Raw genomic sequence first — 7,671 nt, 5'->3', positions numbered from 1 at the left:
CAACAAAAAAGCTGCTCTCACCTGCTACCCTAACAGATGGTTGTTTAATTCATAAGAAAGGAGATAGTAGTTTAAAAAAACACCTGTCACTATTAAACAGCTGTACAAAACAAAAGAAAATCTTATGACATAGAGGTAAATTGGTCAGCAACGGCCATAAAACAAGGGAATGATTATTGCACAGCTGACAAATCACTGGTAGCAGCAACTAGAAACCTAAGAAATTGGAATACATGAATAAAGTACTGGTTGACCCTGTTTAGACTGGTAAAAAATAAGATTTTTGCAGAAAACAATATAAAAAAAAATGACAACCTGAGACTGTGATTCACGGAAGCAATCTTTCCCCTAACCTAATTCAAGTATTTAAGTTACCTGCACTTAACCGTAGTGGTGATAGATCAGAAAACACTCATGGTGTTGGTTTAAGGAATTGTTGGAAACATTTCCAACAATTCCAACAAAAAAAACAACAACAACAACCTGTAAAAAACCCTCACAGCAGTTCTAGATCTGAGGAAATGATTTTTTTGTGCCATTTTGTAGACAACATTTTTAAACGGTGATACACAAACCCACAGGAACACAATGTTCAGGAGAGGAATGGTCTGCACATAACAAAAACACATTGATTTTCTTTCTTTTGTCTTGTCTTTAATTGTATTTTTAACCACCGTCATTATGGACCTTTCTGGAGGTCCTTTCGATCACAACCAAGGTGATTTGACATGACATTTCAGAGCATTCTGGATGTTTTGAGACATCCAGGTGGCTACAACATTTTTCTATTGTGCTTTGAAAATAGGGCAGTTTGATGCACTTGCTGCAATACAACCATTTATACAACATGACGTAGTTCAGTTCAGAGTCCATATTGTAATGTCTATCTCCTGATCACTGTAGAGTTGGGATTTTGACATAAAGAAGGACATTGTCTTGCTTAAATTCAGCACACAGCGCCATCATATGAATATAAGCATGTCACTGATTAGGGTTTGCCTTGTGATGTCAGCTGCTAATTGCTAAGAAATAACCTACATCGTCTTGGTACCTCTTACCACCTCATTTGTCCATTGCTGGAGATCAGATGGCACATTTAACAGTCCTTCCAGAAAAACGCAGAGTTTTTTTGTGATTGTTGCAGTCAAAAATCCTTGATTATGCGGCACGTTTTCTTAAAAAATGTGATGGAATATGCGGGATATTTATGCAATTTTATGCGATGAAATTGCAGGAACTTTCAAAAATTGCGGGAACTTGCAAAAATTGTGGATTGATGAAAAAGAAGAAAAATTGATTCCCCCAACACCCTGCTTTTTCAAACTTAATTTCCAAAAATAGTTTACAGATATTCAGTCATTGCAATAAGTAAAGAAATAAGATACAAAAATATATACAAATAATATAATATTAAAGTAAAAATAAAAGTAATAGTCTAAACAGAGGGAAATAAAAGAGACAGACTTTTAAAAATCGTTAATAATATAGACAGCAGGAGCACTTAAAGAAATTTGAGTAGACATCAGATATTAAGATAGGTTTCTTATTGGATACCAGCTTAAGAGACTCAAAGTACACGTCAAATTCAACCTCCAACACCTGCTTTTCGATGATGTTCACGTCGCGTAATTACGTCACTTCATAACGTTCCCAGGGCAACAGGGGAAAATGGCAGCTCTTTTTCAACTTTCTGCTAAGATATATGTGACTTTTTTGCAACGAAAATCATGCAAGCACCGCATATTTTGCGCGGAAATTGGCAATTTATGTGGCGAAAGTGCGGCATATTTGAAAAAATGCAGCCCCCGCATGAATATGCGGACTTTGGCTGATTATGCATTGAATTATGCGATCGCATAATCACGTTTTTCTGGAGGGACTGATTTAAGGACCGAGTCGCTCAGTGGAATTTTATATTGGATTTGAATCGACTGTTGTGCTGGTGTTGTTCTGTCCTGTCACCTAAACACACGCTGGAACTCGTGTACACACACAAATACATAGCACTCCAGGACAAAAAATGTTGTTCACACTCAAATGCACTGAGAGCAGTGGTGACTGATGAATTCATCTGTTTCATTTAGATGAAACCATTTAGTTATATTGAGGTCATGCACATTTAATCACAGTTTAAGGTCAAAGGTAACCTCTGAAAGATTCGCTCTAAACCTGCCACATTCAATTCACTTGTGATAACAATCCCGTATGATAGCTAATGGGATATGATTTGGTTTCATCTAATCATTCTGTAAGTTCCCTTTGTATTAATACTGTTATCAGAACAGTTACCTAACCTGTACCCTAACCCTAACCCATTTTACCACTATGAACATTAATTTCGAGTCGACTTGAATACCATAGAAAATCATGTTAAACACACCAGGAGCACCATAATCTCATCATGCTCTACTTACAACTAATAGTCCATTTAAAGGGTTGACCCACTCCAATCACAGAAAAACACATTTTCACTTACATCCAGGGTTTTCAGTGATAAACACCAATACTTTCAATACACACACTGAGTCTTTTAGGAGAAAAAGCTTTTGGAGCAAACTTACAATAAATCATTGCGTCATCATTGCAAACAGCCTGATTAAAAACAGACTTTTCAAACCATATTAAGACAATTGCACACTGGTGAAGTGTGCAATGCAAGACTTAACATTTGAGATGTGACAGATTCCACATTCATTGCATTCTGTTTGAAAACATAGCTTTACATTTTGCATTTCTTAGACACATTAAACTAGGATGGAAATGGACTTGCACCTTCTACTGGCTCTTGTTTCTCTGTACCCAGTTTTTCGGAAGACTCCGAGTGCCTCGAGGAGATGGATGGAAATAACAAAAAAAGTCACCTGAAACGAAAGTGATGTTTTGTTGGATCTCTACTCCCCATATTCACTACCTTAACAAAACATACTGTATTTAATGGAGGATGAGAGGAGAATATTTAGTCCTGCCAAATAGGGATTTGTGTTATTTTAATGGTTTCCACTGATTGTGTCTGCCTTCTGTGTAGTACTTTTTCAAGTATTGCTGTCATATTACGTCATCCTCATGTTGCCTGTAAAGATATGGAGTGCAAAATGAAAGTGTATGGGAAATAAATAAGTTAGCACGTGACCCTTCAATGATTCAGGAACAAAACATCAGAATACAATATCAGACTCTGCAGCAACAGACTGACATATGAGCCATAATGATTCTTAGAAAAATCTTTTTTCTTATTATATCCCTCAATAAATGATAAAAGAGTACAGTCCATTATTTCAGAGTAAAATCTCAAAGGTAAATTTAAACAGGTGAAGGCCAGAGAAAACATTTCATGGTGTCTGACTCTGTTCTTGTTAAAGTGGTTGCACACCAACCAGACGGCCGACCCTCGGCAGAAAAGCCAGTGGAAATGATCAGTCGCGTCATTGAGGTCCAAAAAACTGCCTCGGGACACACTAAGGCGACACCGACATGAAAAACGTAATATGTCTTCATAGCAGCAGGCGGCGCTACTCTGTATTGTTGCCCAAGAAATGAAAACCGGCAGCTGATTGGACGAACGCGTCACATGGGTTTGTTTTCTCCGGAAATTCAAGTCATGGCGGCCGTACTAAAATAGTTCACCGAAACATGTTTCTGAAAACATTTTAAGCGAGAAATAGGCCATGCAGTTGCTGAATCTGTCTTCATTTCAGCTCAACAAAGGTCAGTTTAAAAGATTTTTGTCAGATTTTGAGAGACTCTAGTCGCGCTCATTCCGCTCGCCATTTCCGGGTGAGTCCCGACTGCCCTGCCGGCGACTGAACATGTCAGGTCGGCCAAAATGAACGCCGACAGCCCTCCAGACGGACGACGGCACGGGACACACCGAACAGATTCGAGTCACTGACCTCGCCAGACTGTCCCACGGCCGATAATCGGCCCTGTGTGTCCCGGGCTTTAAAAGCACAGTCTGCTTCTTCCTCTTAGTGCCTGATTCACACCAGTGCTGCATTACCTGACCTGTCTCCACAGCGTTGTGCAGACGGTTCACACCAGTTGTTCTTTTATATGTAAAATAAATAATACATACATCGCTAAAGTCTGTTCTGTGATATTAATCGTAAGTGAAGAGAGATTCCATTCTTTTGTATGTCTTTATTCTTGTTTTGTTATTCAACAAATCCTTTTCGAAAAACAAAAGATTAGAACGTTTTAAGGACACTCAGAAATACTCTACAAATGAGAGACTAATCCTTTAAGCACAAATATTACACATGTGCATGAACTCAGAAAAAGGGATTCTTTTTTTTTAAAGTTCTGAATCGGAGACTCTGGAGATGTTTTTATTGCTTCACGAGATCTTCTCAGGTCACTTAGCATTGCCTCCTGCCTGTTTCTGCTGCCGGCAGTGTTCGCTGGTAGTGAAGACAACGTTGAGCCGCTTGAAATAGGCCAATCATCCTCTTCTCCTTATCACAGTAGCTTCTCCTCATAGTGTAGAAAAAAAATCACTTCTGTTCTTTGTTGCCATTGTTAGCACTGTCAGTGACTGAAAACAGTCTTATTTTGTGTGTGGAATGAATTCACTGCAAGCACAGCCTGAATGCAAACCTGCTCAAATGCACAACATTGCCACCAAGCTGAAGTAACCACTTCCTAACATGAGGTTTCAGCAGACTGAGTCAAACAAATCAAATAGTTTTCTTCAAAAGTTAGTGTGTTTTGTAAAAACTTTGCTCTTTGTGTTTCCCCTGTAAAGCTAAACTGCCAAGTCAAAATGTTGTCCAATGACATATTGTCAAATGTAGGTATGTCATGAATAATCCCTGAAAAAAAACCATGCGTTAGTAATACTGTGACTGAGCGACTTCTTCTTTTTTTGATCATGGTTTAATAGCATACGAAAAGGTTTTGATTTCATTAAAATGCTTTAAATTGCTTAATCATGTGATTTTAAAAGCATTTTCTAACGTCCCTCACATAGACTGTATAATATTAATGGACAGAGCATGTGTGACGTCACCCATTGGTTTGTGGAGATCTGCTATGAGAAGTGTATGTAAATAACACTTGCCTGCTGGCTTCTGCTCTCTGCTGTTGTTGTTGCTGCTGTAAGACGAGTGCTTAGGGCCGTCTACAAATTACAACACCAAAAAGAGATACAACAAAAATATTTATTAATTTAACTTTTTTTTTTTTAAGTAAATGCTGTAGTATAACTAGTGGGAGACAAGTTATAAATGAGGTAAGTTTGGAGACATTACCTTATTTAATCATTAAATTAATAAATATTTTTGTTGCATCTCTTTTCGGTGTTGTAATTTGTAGACGTCCCTAAGCACTCTTACTGCCCGGTAGCAGCAGCAGCAGCAGCAACAGAGAGCAGAAGCCAACAGGCAAGTGTTATTAACGTAAACTTCTGGTGTACTTACAAACTTTCCAATCCATCGTTTTATGAGAGCATAACCTATTTGTACTAGTGTAGAAGTTTGGTATCATTTCGGGCATTATTAGTGGGGTCATTTACGAGATACAAACATGGATCCATTAGCACCTGCACTAAGCTATTCAGCTGATCATGCTAACTTGTCCAATGTTAGACCCAGCTGAAAAAAGCTTGTGGGGGCTTGTTTGGCTCGAGGTCATGGTGCAAAGGACCTTAGGGTGAAATTACTCCGAACCATAACTTTAAGTAATTTGGATAGATACGCGTTCATGGCTTTCCTTAACAGACCGCTAGGTTGATCACAGATTTACTGATTCTAAAATGGAGACTACGCATTGTTCATACTGGAAGTATGATAATGTGAACACATTATTTGTAAAAAAAAGCAAAAAGAAAAAAAGAAACACGGCCGCTGTAATGAAACAGCGAGAGAAAGCGTGGCAGACAATCGCAAACTGACTGAATGTGTAAGTAGCCTAAAAATATACATTAACTGACCACTGCTCTAAAATTGAAACTGTCATAATCATTCAAGGATTAGGCTACTAATCATTTGCACAAATTAATAGTTGTACTCTTTGCCCTCAAAAGTAAGCAGAAGATACAGTAATCTTAGTCAGGAAATTTACCATGAAGATCAATTTTCTACAACGCTAGAATATTATGCGTAAATATCTCTTTCACTCTGTTTCTCCCTCTCTCTCATGGGCTAAATATAAATGACCAAAGTCATATTACCTTCCACTGCTCGCTTTTAATGCAAAGTGTACAACTGTTCATTTTTGCAAATGACAAGTGACTCATTGAATGGTTTCAGTTAAGAGCAGTAGTTTGTAAATGTATATTTTTAGATATATCATTCAGTTGGTCCGCTAATTATCTGCCACGCTTTTTCTCACGTTTAATTTTTTTTTTTTTACAGAGGCTGAGTTTCCTTCTTTACATATTATATGCTTTGCTCCCTATGCATTTATCTCTGATGATCCGGTTATGACCTTATATATTACAACTAATAGTCCATTTAAAGGGTTGACCCACTCCAATCACAGAAAAACACATTTTTCACTTATATTATGACCTTAGGACCTTATGACCTGTTTTTACTACATTGTTTGATCTATAACTTAGATTCCCAGTATGGTGGTGAATAAAAACCCAGGCAGATACTAAAGAGGCTTAAGGCATGCATTACATTTGAGATCTATATCATACCCATTATGTAATGTTTGAATCTGATTTCTCTGCTCCACATGCTGCTGCACCTCCTAACAGCTGCGCCTGAAATCAGAGGAGCAGGTGTAAAGTCTACTTTTACTCAAAGCTTATTTTGTCTATTTTCTCTGCTGCATGTCTTAAAAACAGCTATGCAGTAATTAGAATTAGGTAATAATTTAGGGCATGGGCCAAGTACCATGTGATCAGCTGTTGGGGCTTATGCGATCTTTAAAAAGGATTAAATCAAAATTGTGAGGTAGATAAAATCATGCTCTTCTCCCATGAACTACTGCACTTACTTGAGTAAATCTGGCACATGCATCCAATCACACCTGACAATCATTGTACATGCTCTGTACAGTATATAACTTATTTGCCTCTATGTAGTGAAGTATTGATCTCCAACAGACTCATGTGCCAGAGGATGCAGCCCTGGTCACAGGGCCAGCACCACTCAATAATAATTAGTATCTTTTCCACTGTGAGCCAAAAGCCAGCTTGAACAGGGGATTCAAACCTAGGACTTAAGCACCAGCGCTAGCTGGTTCAATAGTAATTGACTCACTGACATGTGGAATGCTGACCTCTTTTGTCCAGTTCACGCTTTATGAATTTCACGTTTTTTTTTTCCATCAAGACAATCATTCATCCAGATGGTGTGGAGTGAAACAGAGGGGAAGCTACAGGTAGCTGGCACTCTGAAGATGAGAGATATAGAGTCTTATAACCTGTTTAGCTATATTTGAGTAAAGGAAAACATTTCAGAAAACTTTCACTCCCGTTAATAAAAAACAGACTTTACTCACCCAGAAAGCAACCACATAGGTTGATTGTGCAAAATAAAACAAAGCTTTTTTGCGGGCAGTTTTGGCGGTGAAACAATTTCTTTTTTAATGTAGGATGCATTCCATTCTGAAAACCATTAAGTAAATTTAGTACACAATTATTACAAGTAGAGGTTAGACTGCAGTACTGTCAAGCAGAAAAAGAGTGTCTGAGAGTTTACACGTTTATTTCACACGTCATCA

This window comes from Perca fluviatilis, chromosome 6, assembly GCF_010015445.1.
Source record: "Perca fluviatilis chromosome 6, GENO_Pfluv_1.0, whole genome shotgun sequence".
Classification (NCBI taxonomy): Eukaryota; Metazoa; Chordata; class Actinopteri; order Perciformes; family Percidae; genus Perca; species Perca fluviatilis.
The sequence above is the reverse complement of the archived record's forward strand: the minus strand, read 5'-3'. Positions refer to the sequence as shown.